The 13,995-nt window shown below is 39.3% G+C and overlaps 1 long non-coding RNA gene across 1 annotated transcript; it reads right to left on the reverse strand.

Moving 5' to 3' along the window:
* Positions 1-277: 277 nt before the first annotated feature.
* LOC126956883 (uncharacterized) lies at positions 278-13,789 on the reverse strand. The gene is made up of 4 exons (XR_007726522.1): positions 13,572-13,789; positions 11,649-11,914; positions 6,893-6,959; positions 278-365 (listed from the first exon to the last, which is right to left on the reverse strand). It is a non-coding gene; the product is annotated as an uncharacterized LOC126956883 (long non-coding RNA).
* Positions 13,790-13,995: the final 206 nt, after the last annotated feature.

Consider the following 13,995-nt stretch of genomic DNA (forward strand, 5'->3'; position numbering starts at 1 on the left):
CTATTTAATCAAACTGTGTTTATCCTCTCTCTCTCTAAAGCCCTGCCCTTAACCTTCCCTTCTTTTATCTTTGACCCTTAAACCAAGCTCTACCACCTGATGTAACTTGTTTTTATGCTTTCTAGCCTCTCCATTTTTCACCTCTTATAGCATCCTTTTGTGAATAATAAAACCAAATCATAGCATATTTTATGAAACATTATAAGGTACACAGTAGTTGTTAAAGGATGAGTAAGACAGAATTCTTGCTATGTAGGAATTTACAACTTATAGGAGAACTCCTTTATTATCCTTTCAATATCCATGGGAACTCCAGTGATGCCTCTCCTCGTCTACTTCTGATATTAGTACAGTCAGCCTTCCATCTTCATGGGTTCCCCTTTCATAAAATCAACCAACCATGGATTAAAAGTATTTTTTGAAAAGCAAAAATAAAAATAGAATAAAATAATACAAATTTTTTAAAAGTACATTGTAACAATTATTTACATAGCATTTAAATTGTGTTAGGTATCAAAAGTAATCTAGAGATGATTTAAAGCAGGAGAGAAGATGTGTGTAGGCTATTTGTAAATACTGTGCCATTTTATGTAAGAGATTTGAGCATCCATAAATTTTGGTATCCATGGAGAGTCCTGGAACAATTCCCCAGGGTTTTCATGGGACAACTCTAATTTGCGTCTTCTCCTTTTTTCTTGGCCTAGAGAGTAACCAATTTGAATGATCTTTTAAAATAACTAGCTTTTGATTTTGTCTATTAATTTTCTACTTTCCATTTCCCTGATTTCTGCTCTAATTTTTCATTTTCTTTTCTTCTGCTTATTTGGCATTTGGTTTGCTCTTCTTTTTAAGTTTTCTAAAATAGAAGTTTAGATTATTATAGATCTTTCTTCCTTTCTAGTTTATGTATTCAATGCTATAGATTTCCTTCTAAGTACTGTTTTTGCTGCATTATGCAAATTTTAATGAGTTGTATTATCATTTTCATTTAGTTCGAAACATTTTTTAAGTCCTCTTGAGATTATTTTTCTTATCCATATATTGTTTAGGAGAGTGTTTCTTAATCTCCAAGTATTTGGGATTTTCTAGCTATCCTTCTGTTATTATTTTTTCATAAGTAGGAGCTGAGGTCTCTATCTTTCTGTTATTGATTTGTAGTTTAATTACATCATGGTCTGAAAGCAGATGTATGATTTCTATTCTTTTAAATTGTTTAGGTGCATTTTATGGCCTGAAATGTGGTGTATTATGGTGAATGTTCCATGTGAGCTTGAGAAGAATGTGTAAGGTCCTGCTGTTGGATGAAGCAGTCTACAGATATCAATCATATCCAGTTGATTGGCACTGCTACTGAGTTCAGCTTTGTCCTCACTGATTTCCTGCCTGCTGGATCTGTCCATTTCTGATCAAAGAGTGTTGGAGTTTCCAGCTATGATACTGGATTTATCTATTTCTCCTTGCACTTTTATCTGTTTCTGCCTCATTTATTTTTATGCTCTTTTGTTAACCACATACACGCTAAGGATGATTAAGTCTTCTTGCACTGTTTACACCTTTATCATTAGTTAATCCCCCTCTTTCACCCTGATAATTTTTCTTGCGGTGAAAAAATATAACAATATGATAAATTTCTTTATAATAGAAGTGTTATGGGGCAGTCAAGTATAATTTCCTCTGAAAAAGGGATGCATAGGTCAGAACTTATTTTTTATCATTTATCATGTGCCAGGTACTGGGTCTAAGAAACGGGGGCAAGGATTGTTTCTTTAGGCATGACGTGATTGGAGGCTGGATGCATGAAGTTGGTAGCAATAAATAAGAAAAAAAGCTTGTGTCTATATATGCTTTGTGTATCTAGTCTATCTACCTACTTATCTATCTGTCTATCTATCTTGCTGAATCAGTTCAGAATGAGACATTATGATATTTTATTCCTTAATAGTTCAATGTACATCTAAAAATAACTGCTAAGAGCATTATCTGATCTCACAAGACAACTATTACATCTAACAATTAACAGTTCTACTCTGTACTAGTTGTGCTTTATTCTCCCTTTGCCTCCCACCTCCAGATGCATTCTCCACTTTTCTCAGTTTTGCTCTGACCTGTGAAAGGCTGATTTCTGCAGACTGCCATGGGTGGCCAGTTAGGGTCAGCCAACGGGAGGCACCTACAAGACATCAGAGGCCAATGGGGAGCACTGGCAAGAGATCGGAGGGTGGGAGAGAGGCTGGGATACTCTTTCTCTGCTCTTCCCTGCTGAGTTCCTGGTCTGGTATTGGCTGCAGCTGCCACTGTATCCCTTGTGAAGCCACACTCTGTTCAGCAGCTCCAGCTGTGACTGGACCCTCATAACTGCCCCCATGCCTGCTCCTTCAGGTCTACGAGTGCTTCCCTGCTGCATCCTGAGTGCCTCAGCACCCCCTGTTGATTCCATTAGCTCTGCCCACATCCCTCAATAGTCCCTTCTTTAACTGATTGATGATTAAGTTCTTTTGAGTTTGCCATTGGTTTCCTGCAAGGACCCTGCCTGATATTTGAATATTTCATATTCAAAATTCACCATTAACCCAAAGTGTTTTTAAAGCTTGTTTTAAAAACCAAAATCCACTCAAGAATCCCATGTTGAATTGGTTTTGCATGTTTAGTCCCTCAACCTAGCACCTCTTCCTTTTTTCCTTGTCATTAGCTTTTTTTTTTTTGAGACCATAACAGTTGTCTTATTCTGTCCCATATTCTGAATGTGTTCAAGTTTCCCTTAATTTGTTCTTCTCTGCTTTGTATTTCCTTTAACTTGAATCTAATCCAGCCTTTAGATTCCATTTCCATTTTAAACATTATCTCTTAAACTTTATTGACAGGTGCTGTCATATAATTTATAAAGCATTATCTCAGAAGTCACACAGCGTCATTAATAGTGGGACAATCAGGTAGTAAGTTACCTAGTGATAATAGCCATATCTCTCCACGGTAAAGGGTACTTTTTCCTCCATTTGCTATTAACAAGTAATAGCAAATTACTTGTTATTTTAAGGGTGATACTTTGGTGCTTTTTGAATATCTAGTTCTCTGTTCACTGTTCAACTAACAGTTTTAGCATTCATTATTGATCCTTGTTTGGATTATTTCATAATGTCTTGCAAAAATATTTTCTATTTCCATGATTATTTCTACATTTATTATCTAGCATTCTTTTGTATACAAAAGCTTTAGTTTAATAACAGGAGCTATTTATTTTTCCTGACTACAGGTGTTATGTAAAAGCAGAATAATCCCTAATTTGTCCCCCTTTAATTCCTTACTCTGAAATTAGATAATCAATGTAATGCCATTACTAATATAAACTGTCCACATTGTGTTTCATTAACGAGGTCTCATAATTCTGTGCAATTAAGCTTGGTTATCAGGGAAATTGAATGTTGTATCTTCTCAAACACAATAAATTCAGCTTTGTCTGCATCTTCTTACCTTTTATTATTGCTGCAGAGATGTCTGGACCAGCCCTCATCATCCATACATTACTAGCACTAATAGATACAGACCTCTGGTACTGTGGTAACACAAACCAGATGAACAAAACCCACTATCAATAGCTGATATTTACACCACAATTAGATTGTACATCTCATAAGAGTGCTCAGAAGGCATTCAAAAGGGCCATCATCTCTTTCCTGTGTAAGCTATTAGTGTCACAAATCTTTGATCAGGAGACCCTCAAAGTTTAATTGTACTGTTACGTTGCTTTCTCATGCTGAAATCAGCCATTGTGCTTCCCTAAGTGCTTCTGTCTGAAAAAAATAATGGATTTTTTCAAGCTCAGTGAGATTTCTGGGTTCTGTTGGATTTTCCTGAGTGATCATGTGGAGGCTGGCCATTTGTTATCCTCAAGTGCACTTTGGACTGTCTCCTTCACTCCCTATATGCAGTCACAGGTATCTGCTACATGTAGTAATAGCCTTTTGCCAAGTTCTCTTTCAAATACTCAGTGCTGGTCAGAGTTCCTAGCCTCATCTGTATGGCTCTGGGCTTTTCTCTGCAGCTGCCACCTCTTAGTAGCTGTTCCTCAATTGCGAACACCACAGCAGAAGGGAGAGAATCAGACAGAAAGAAAAGGCTCGCATGGCCATTAATCGATTAACAAAGTCTTTCTCCAATAAAACTAACAATAATGAGCCGAAATCCCTAACGTATCAGTGATCATCACAAATAAATCTCTCTACTCATTGAGCCAACAGAGAATGAGCTGTATATGCCAAAAACATCTAGGCTGAAGGACGTACAAAACAAAGTTGTGATAAGGTCTGTGTGGCCATTGGCTTATTTGCTCCCAGATCCATTCATTGTCTTTCCCCTGTCTGTTCCATGTTACAGGGGTTATCCTCTGCAAACTACAATTCCCAGTTTATTAATTTTCTATTACTCTATAACAAATTACTGCAAACTCTGCAGCTTAAAGTAACTCCCATTTACTATCTCATAGGTCTATACTTCAGAAATCGGGGTTAATTTGGCCGGTTCTCTGCTTAGAAAGCCCAAGTCAAGGTGTGAGCTGGACTCTTATTTTGAGACTCTGGGGAAGAATGCACTTTGTAGTGCATTCTGGTTGTTGGCAGAATGTCGTTCCTTACAGCTATAGGACTCAGGTTGCTTTTCCTTGCTGGCTGTTGGCAGGAGACTAGGCCTTGCTCCTGGGATCAAGTGATTGACTGGGAGAGGTGGGATGGATTTAGAGGAAGAGCAAGGTGGTTTGAGGAGTGGGCCATGATGAAACTAATTCCTGGGGGCTGTTAGATAATACTCCTCCTCTCAGCTGGGCAGTAAGTCCTTTCTGGTAGGAGTATCTAAGCCAGGGGTTGGTAACTGTATATAGCGTGCTGCCTATTTTGGTACAGCTCCCCAATCTAAAAGTAGATTTTTACATCTTTAATGGTTACATTTTATTTTTATTTATTTATTTATTTTTTGAGATAGGGTCTTACTTTGTTGCCCAGACTGGAATACAATAGCATGATCATGGCTCACTGAAGCCTCAACCTCCTAGGCTGAAGTGATCCTCCTGCCTCAGCCTCCTGAGTAGCTGGTACTATAGGTACAAGCCACTATATCTATATCTATATCTATCTATCTATATATATATATTTTTTTTTTTAGAGAAAGAGACGGTGTTTCACTATGTTGCTCAGGCTAGTCTCAAACTCCTGAGCTCAAGAAATCCTCCTGCCTCAGCCTCCCAAAGTGCTGGGAATATAGGAGTGAGCTACCATACTCTTAGCACCTACATAATATCTTGATTTTGCTGCTTAGCTCTCACGGGTTGAAATATTTACTATCTGGCCCTTTACAGAGAATAATTCATGGGCCCCTGAATTTTATGCTGGGCATCTTTGTGTTTGCTCAACCCTGGCAGGTCAGAATAGAGGGCATGGTGAGGGGGACTCTGATACTGTAATTGAGGAAGGGAGAAAATGGAAGACACATCAAGTAGAAAAAAACCCAAAACCGAGAAATATGATAGCAGGGCATGCATAAAAAGTGAGACTGTCATTTAAAACTTCCTGGAATGGAGTATAATTTTTTAGGTCTTTGCTAATTTGTTGTAATAAAAATATTCTTGTTTTAATTTGCATATCATTTGGTTACTAATAAAGTTGGAATTGGATCTCTTTTCATATGTTAATTTAAAGGATTGCAAATGACAGCCACAAATAAAATGAACAGATTTCTGAACCAAGGATAGAAACAAAATAGTTAATATCCATATACCAAAAATAATCTACAAAATGGCAAACATTAAGTTTGCAACCAAAAAATGAACAAATGTTTATGCTTTTAAATTTGTTAATATTTGAAAACAGAAACAAATTTTGAAGCGTAGCTTCTGAGTCCAAAACCTCATATTTGAGCATTTTGAAATACCTAGGGTATTCCCTAGTACTTGCTACCAGTTCACTTCTCTAACTGATTTGGCTAAACTAAATAGTTTTATTTCTAAAGAATACTTATGTTATTAAAGAAGCAGAAAAAAAATTTTCCTAAGGAAAAATGGAGTCAAGAATACCAAGTTTTATATTTGTAATAATGATATTTTCTCTCAAAGAAATTGCAGGAAAAAAATTTATAACTATTAGTGCACAGCTAGAAAATTGAAATGGCACCAAGAAAAACCTATGTGATTGCAATCAGCTCTTGTTCAAGAGTAAAATCCCCTTTAGTGCCTGAATTGTGATTTTTAAATATCATTCTCCACTAAAAGAAATTCCTTTTGAGAAACAGTTGATTTTAGGTCCACATCAGGACATTTACAAGATGAGTAGACATATTTTCCTGCCAGAAAGCAAGGAAATAATCAAACTTTAAAGAGGTCATGTCAAAAGTACACAGGACCTAAACTGAAAAGGCTTCTGCTGGCAAAGTTGTGACAATTCGAGCCAAAAGGAACAATGTAAGTGCTTGAAACATAAATATATAAAATTCAGTAGTTCACGACAATACTCAGGGACCAACTCATTGGACACCATCTGAGTTGGCTAGGGCACCAACTCTACTCTCAATTGTTTTTGTGTTTGTTTTGAGATGAAATCTCCCTCTGTTGCACAGGTTAGAGTGCAGTAGTGTGATCTCAGCTCACTGCAACCTCTGCTTCCTGGGTTCAAGTGATTCTCCTGCCTCAGCCTCCTGAATAGCTGGGATTACAGGTGTGTGCCACCACGCCCAGCTAATTTTGTATTTTTGGTAGAGATGGGGTTTCACCATGTCGGCCAGTCTGGTCTCAAACTCCTGATCTCAAGTGATCCACCTGCCTCGGCCTCCCAAAGTGCTGGGATTACAGGTGGAAGCCACTGTTCCTGGCCTACTCTCAAAATTGATAAAAAAGAAAGAATCAAGATTTTACTTTTCTTTGATAAGCTGCATTTCCATTTATCCAAAGACTTGAGGTCATGTACTTCACAGAATTCTAGCTAACAAGTGCAGAAGAAATGATGGGCTTAGAAAATCATGATCTTTCAATTTCAGTGAGATACTATGGATCTAGGATAATCAATGGTTGACAAATATTATAATGGAGGGATCCAGCTGCCACTTCCTAATGCACTGATCAATTTTAGCATCACTCAAGTTAGATAGGCCTTGACACTGTATTTCAAGATACAATGCCATAGGAACTATAAAGCTCCGCTTACAAAGTATTCGTACTAATCAAATTGAACGTGTTTTGAGCTCTAACAATAAGTTTATAGGAAATATGAGGAAGAGAGGAACTACTCTTTAAAACCATCATGAGACAGCAATCAGCCAAATTCAAATATGGAATACTCTGTGGTAGGAAGGTTGGGCTTCTCCAACAAATCAACTGTATTAAAAAACAGCAGAAGGGTATGGAATAAAATACATAGCAGATAGAATAATCAAATGCAATATTTAGGCCATATTTGGATCCTAATTTGAACAAACCAGCTGTAAAAAGCATTTGAGACTATCATAAAATCTTAATATAGTCTCAGGATTACATGAAATGAAAAAACTACTGTACATTTCACTGAGTAGCATCATGCCATGGCGGTTGCGTGGGGAGGAAAAATAGTCTTTATCAGTTAGCAAAGCTCCAGGCAGTCTAAACTTCCCTTAAGGCCAATGAGGACTCTTTAGAACACAAAAGAAATCACGTGGGCTCTAAAACAGGCTGGTTCTATCTGAAGCAGCATTTCTTTCCTTTCATGAAACAGTATCTCATAAGTGACAGGCAAACTGGGGAGTGAAGATCATGATGCAAAAGTTGTGGTGGTGAATATGCGATTTTTGCCAACACATCATTTGAGGTGATCAGGGTAAATCTTCTTACAGGGAGGGAGAAAGTCTAAGAAATATATGAGTACTTTAGGGAAAAACCTGTATATCCATACAGTGAAGACCTTCAATGAGGTAGTGATTCTTTTTTTTTTTTTTTTTTTTTTTAGACGGAGTCTCGCTCTGCCACCCAGGCTGGAGTGCAGTGGCCGGATCTCAGCTCACTGCAAGCTCCGCCTCCCGGGTTCCCGCCATTCTCCTGCCTCAGCCTCCCCAGTAGCTGGGACTACAGGCGCCCGCCACCTCGCCCGGCTAGTTTTTTGTATTTTTTAGTAGAGACGGGGTTTCACCGTGTCAGCCAGGATGGTCTCGATCTCCCGACCTCGTGATCCGCCCGTCTCGGCCTCCCAAAGCGCTGGGGTTACAGGCTTGAGCCACTGCGCCCGGCCGACGAGGTAGTGATTCTTGAAGCCATTAAACCAGCCACTAAGTTTTCTATTACATCTGGCGAAGCTATGAGTGCAGCTGAAGACGCTTTGAAGAGACATCCCTCTGTATTGAAACCCTAGATCAGAATTCTAATGTTGATGCCTATGTTCTCCATTGAGAGTTAATGCCCCCAAGGACCTACAAGAAGCCTGAGTCCCAGGACATAAGGCTGCAAAGGGCTGTCTTTGATGCTAAAGGCAAATGTTTACAGAGATTCAGCCATGCTAGTATTTCTATTTGTATCACACTCTTGCGTTTTTTACTTCCTAATTCTAACACTAACCCCATTTTTCTCATAAGCCCTATTATTTTAAGTATAGTATATTGCTAACTGAAAAGTGTGACTTTTTTTTTTTTTTAGGAATGCGTATGATGTCATAGCAAAGATAACTGTGTACCAAAGTTAAAATGTTGGTCACTTACTAGAAGCCTAACATTGAACAAACCACTAATCTTCTCTGGACTATCTAGCTTTCTAAAATTTGACAAATGGGAATATCATCTCTCTTAAAGGATTGCTAAAGTTGTATACAAAAAGCACCTAATATGTCATCTAGCACATGGGAGGACTGAATAAATAGTAGCTATTATTATCCAAGGGTAAGTGTTGGTCCTCGACCCGCTGCTGCTGAGCTAGGGAGCTCAACAGCAACCAAGGTGAGCAGTCTGCAGATATTTTGACTTGAGCACTCAGTGATTTATCCTGCGCTCTCTTCACCTCCTCTGCCAGACCACATAAACATAACTAGTCTTTCATTGTTCCCTCCCTCTGGTCTGTAGGTTAAACCCCAAATGGAGCCACCCCTGAAACTTCAGCCTGGTTGTTACAGACAAACTGAGCCAAGCTGAGAAAACTGTAAGTTCCTGCTTCGCTCAGTGTTAATGCAGGTTAACACATGGTGTGTTGAGAAGCAGTCCCGGCAGCCGCCCAGAGGCTTTTCCAGACATCCCATTGCTGGTTTGATAAACCAGGGCCTAGCATATCACCTCAGAGGAACTCCTACTTCAGAGTACTGTGACCAGGGCCTCAGGGTCAGTCCTATCACCCCAGTGCCCTCCTCAGTGCTTCTGGCTGCAGAAGCTTGGTCAAAGGGAACCCCAGATGGAATCCTACCCATAGCAGACACTTCCGCTAGTGAAAAGAGATACAAAAGGAACCTGGTGAGAAACTCCTAGAGCCCTTTAGTTCCTCTCCAATGTGGCCACCCATATACATTTAGTCAGACATGAGGAGAGTTTAAAAACACAACACTGAAAGGAAAGTGGAGCCTTGGATCTAACTCTCCTCATGGGAGCTCTCCTGAGGCTCAAGGCAAACTGCTGGGACCCAGGGCTTGGGGCTTCCCTGGTGAGGCTCCTCAGATTCCTACCCTGTCTTTCCTCCCTGGTTGCCTGGGAACTGACCAGCCTGCTTATGGCCACTTTTCCTTTCCACTCACCCTCTTCTGACAAAGGGCACCCCCTAGACTGCATCCAGCACGAGATCCCAAGGAGATTCCTTTACGGCATCATGGCGTGATTCAGAAAAGGGAAATGGAGAAACAGAGAAGCAGGTGAAGAAAGTACGAAAAAGAAAATAAAGGGAGGAATGAGGCTAAAGTCAAAAGAAAGGCCAAGAACTTATTCATGGCTGGGGTGTCACATGTGGTCATCACCATCATATATTTCCTGATTCAAAAATTATCTAAAAGGGCTGGGTGCATTGGCTCACACCTGTAATCCCACTACTTTGGGAGGCCAAGGCGGGCAGATCACCTGAGTTCCAGAGTTCGAAACCAGCCTGGCCAACATGGTGAAAACCCGTCTCTACTAAAAATACAAAAATTAGGCAGGTGTGGTGGCACATGCCTGTAATTCCAGCTACTCGGGAAGCTGAGGCAGGAGAATCACTTGAACCCAGGAGGCGGAGGTTGCAGTGAGCTAAGATCCAAGATCGCGCCATTGCATTGCAGCCTGGGCAACAAGAGTGAAACTCCATCTCAAAAAAAAAAAAAAAAAAAAAAAAAAATTATCTAAATGTACTCAGGAAAGAATTGAAGGATTATATCCTGAAAGGATTCACTGTTTTGTTGTGGAAATTTGGCCCTTAAGGGCTTTTGTTTCCTGTGAAAATACATGAGCTATAAGAGTAGAAAGTTTACAGACAAAGTAAGAGATCTTCAGAGTTATTTAGGTTTTATTAAGCTTGCCTCACTCCGTATATATTTTTCCAAGGGCAGTCAGTTATCTAGACATGTAATGTTAATAAAATAAAGTGCCATTTGGTGCCATTTGTATTGTCTATGTAGAAGTGACTGTTGCCTACACAAAGCTTTCTTCCCAAACAGTGTAACATTCCCATGGAACGCACTAACAGGCAGACAGATCTTTTCATTGTTCTCAGAAAGTGCTTCCAGACTTGTAAACTCAGAGAGAGTGCCTTGCTTACAAGTAGTCTGAGAATAAGTTCTTACATGTTCTAGAAAGGAAGACTCTGAAAACATAGAAGCAGCCTGTTTTCAAAAAAGGGGGAAGAAAAACAGATGTCCAGTTGATTGGACAAATTAGTCCTAGGTAGAAAAAAGAATGTGAAATGCACAATAACTTGAGGAGTGAAAGGCAGTTGTGAGATGGAGAAGGTAACAATGAATGATGATTACTGTGTATTTACTTTGTGGAAGGAGAATGTAGGAAATGTTAGAGTTGAATCATTTAAAAATTCATTGGTTTTTCACCACTATTCTTGACAAAAATAAAAACGTCAAAATTCACACAATAGCACAGAAAAATAGATGAAACATAGGCAGAGAGAAGTTGTGAGTGACTCGTTCTATCTTGAATGTCTAGAGGCATCTGGGTGTTTTAAAGATACCTTTACAAAAAAGTAAAACTTAAAGGAACTAACTAGACTCCTTTTTTCAGAAAAAAATAAAGGGGATTGCGTAAAAGATTATTGCTTAGAGATTTGGAAGAATTCCAAGAACATTCATATTCCTAAAATAAAAGCCAGCCCAATTTAAAAGTTTTATGAAGAGCTTAACTGGGGTTGTTTCTAAATTAAATCCAAGAACACTCTCAAGTTGATTTTGTCTATTTAGAATTGCCTAAAATAAAGGAAAAGTGTGAAAAACATATATTAGGAACACTGCCAGACTTAAGTTTTTGCTTCTATCGAAAGGATTATACTGAAGGAAAGAGTCTCTGCTTCTTTATGCATGAAGAATATGTTCTGAAAATAAAGATATCGACTACCCAAGCAAGCTTTAAAATTGCTCTTTTGTGAGATCCCATGGTATGTGGTCTAAGTACAAATACATTAGAGGTGTGTATTAATTATTGATGGCTGCGTTAAAAAATTACCCCCAAATTTAAGAGCTTAAAACAACATTTATTACCTCACACCATTTTGAGGGTCAGTGTCAGGGTCAGGAAGCCAGGAGTGGCTTAGTTGGGTGGTTCTGCCTTATGAGATTATCATCAAGCTGTCACCTAGGGCTGAAGCCTTCTGAGGCTTGACTGGGGCTGGAGAATCTGCTCCCAAGCTTATTCACATGGTTGACAACAGGTCTCAGGTCCTCATCACCTGAGATTCTCATTGCATGATTGTTGGCTTCCCTTTGAGTGAGTGATGACAGATGGTAGCCACAATGTCTTTTATAACCTAATGTCGGAAGTGACATATCATTACTTCTGCCATATTCTGTCACACAGATAAATTCTAGTACGTTGTGGGAGGGGAATTTTACAAGGGTATGAATACCAGGAGGAGACAATCTTGGGGGCTGGCTACCCTAGTCTGCTTTCTAGGCTCAAATGAATCAAGTCCCTCCAACATACAAAACACATCCACTCCATCCCAACACTTCTAAAATTCTTGTCTCATTACAGCATCAACTCAAAGTCTATAGTCTTGTCATTTAAATCAGGACCAGGTACACAGAGGTTCATTAGGTATAATTTCTTAACTCTAGTTCCTTGGGTATAGTTCCTCTCAATCTGAAACTAACACGCACACACATAGAGACACACACACACACACACACACACACCCCAAACACACAATGGTGGAACAGGAATAAACACTATGCATTAATATTCAAAAAGGGAAGGTACTGGACATACTACTATGTCCCCATAGCAGCTCTGAAATCCAGCCAGGCAAATGTTGGAAGCGCCTTAGGATTTAGTCCTATTTCTACGCATGAGTTATTCTCTGAGGCTCTTAGCTTCCCCTTCTGAGTCATCCTTTTTTTTAAAGAGACAGAGTCTTGCTATGTTGCCCAGGCTGATTCAAACTCCTGGGCTCAAGTGGTCTTCCCACCTTGTCCTCCCAAAGTGCTGGGGTTACAGGAGTGAGTCACCATGCTTGGCTATTCTTTCTTTTTCATGCAAGTTAGTACATGTATGCAGCTGAAATTTTTTCTTAACCTGCAATGAAACAGGGGCAAAGTGAGTACAAAAGCCTTTTTTCATTTTATACTGTCTCTGTCCCTTGAGTTCTAGTTGGCATGTTTCTACTAATATAATTCTTTTTAAAAATTTGTGAATCTTCTACGAATTTTTAGGGGTACATTCCATTAGACAAAAGTCACACCCAAAAATCTCTTTGAGATAATCCCTTTCCCACCTTGTGATTCTGCTGAAAAACTATGCTCTTAAGCTTCTTAGGAGCCCTGTTTTTGAAAGAATCTATGAGTCATAGCCTTAAGAACTTTAGAGGGCCTTTGTGTGACTAAACTTGTACTCTGAGGATCCACTTTTGATCTTCCTGAGGTCATAACAAAGGATTTATAGTCACACCTCAGCTTCATCTTTGGATTCTGTTTCCATGATGGTGCCCAGGATTTGACCTCTGTCCTTCAGCCATTTCTTAATTTTAGCATTTTTCACCATCTGTAAAAGCTGAGAGTCTTTATGTCTTTATGAATAGCAAATTAGATCACCCAGTTTACCAGGTACATTTCCACCACATACATTACTGCAGACAACAATATTACTAAGATTTATGCCACTCCATAGTAAGGATTCCCTGTCCTGTTTTCAACAAGATTTTTCTCACTTTCTTTTAAACCTCCACCAGCAGCCTGGTCAAAGTCCAAATTTTTTCCAATGTTTTGTTCAAGACTCTTGAGACTTTTACTACTATGCTTCTTTAATTCTTTCCAGCTACCTTCACTGTCTAGTTTCCTAGCTGTGCCTACATTTTAGGTATTTATTATGGTAGCACCTTACTTCTAGGTATTAAAAAATATATTAGGATAACAAATTATCCCAAAACTTGGTAGCTAAAAAAAACAAACTTTTTTTTCATCTCATACAGTTTTTGAGGACCAGGAAGAGGTTAGCTGAGTTGTTCGAGCTGAGGGTCTCTCACGAGGTTGCTGTTAAGCTGTCAGCCAGGGCTGCAGTCTTCTAAAGGCTTGACTGGAGCTGCAGGTTTCACTTCCAGTGTCACTCACAAGGCTACTACTGTCACTGGGGCCTCTCCATAGGACTGCTCATTACATGCCAGTGGGCTGCCCCCAGAATGAGTGATCTATGAGAGACAGAGAGACCTAATGTCTAATGACATATTGCATTGATCACACAAACTAACTCTGGAACCACAAGGGAGGGTGGGAGTACCTGAATTGGGATTATTAGGGGGTAATTGTGGAGGCTATCACAGAGCATAATTTTTAAAAGAACTCCTTTTCTCTCCCTTGCCAGAACCAATTGAAAAGTAGACGCAATGCAAGAATC

Source organism: Macaca thibetana, chromosome 6 (genome assembly GCF_024542745.1).
Source record: "Macaca thibetana thibetana isolate TM-01 chromosome 6, ASM2454274v1, whole genome shotgun sequence".
Classification (NCBI taxonomy): domain Eukaryota; kingdom Metazoa; phylum Chordata; class Mammalia; order Primates; family Cercopithecidae; genus Macaca; species Macaca thibetana.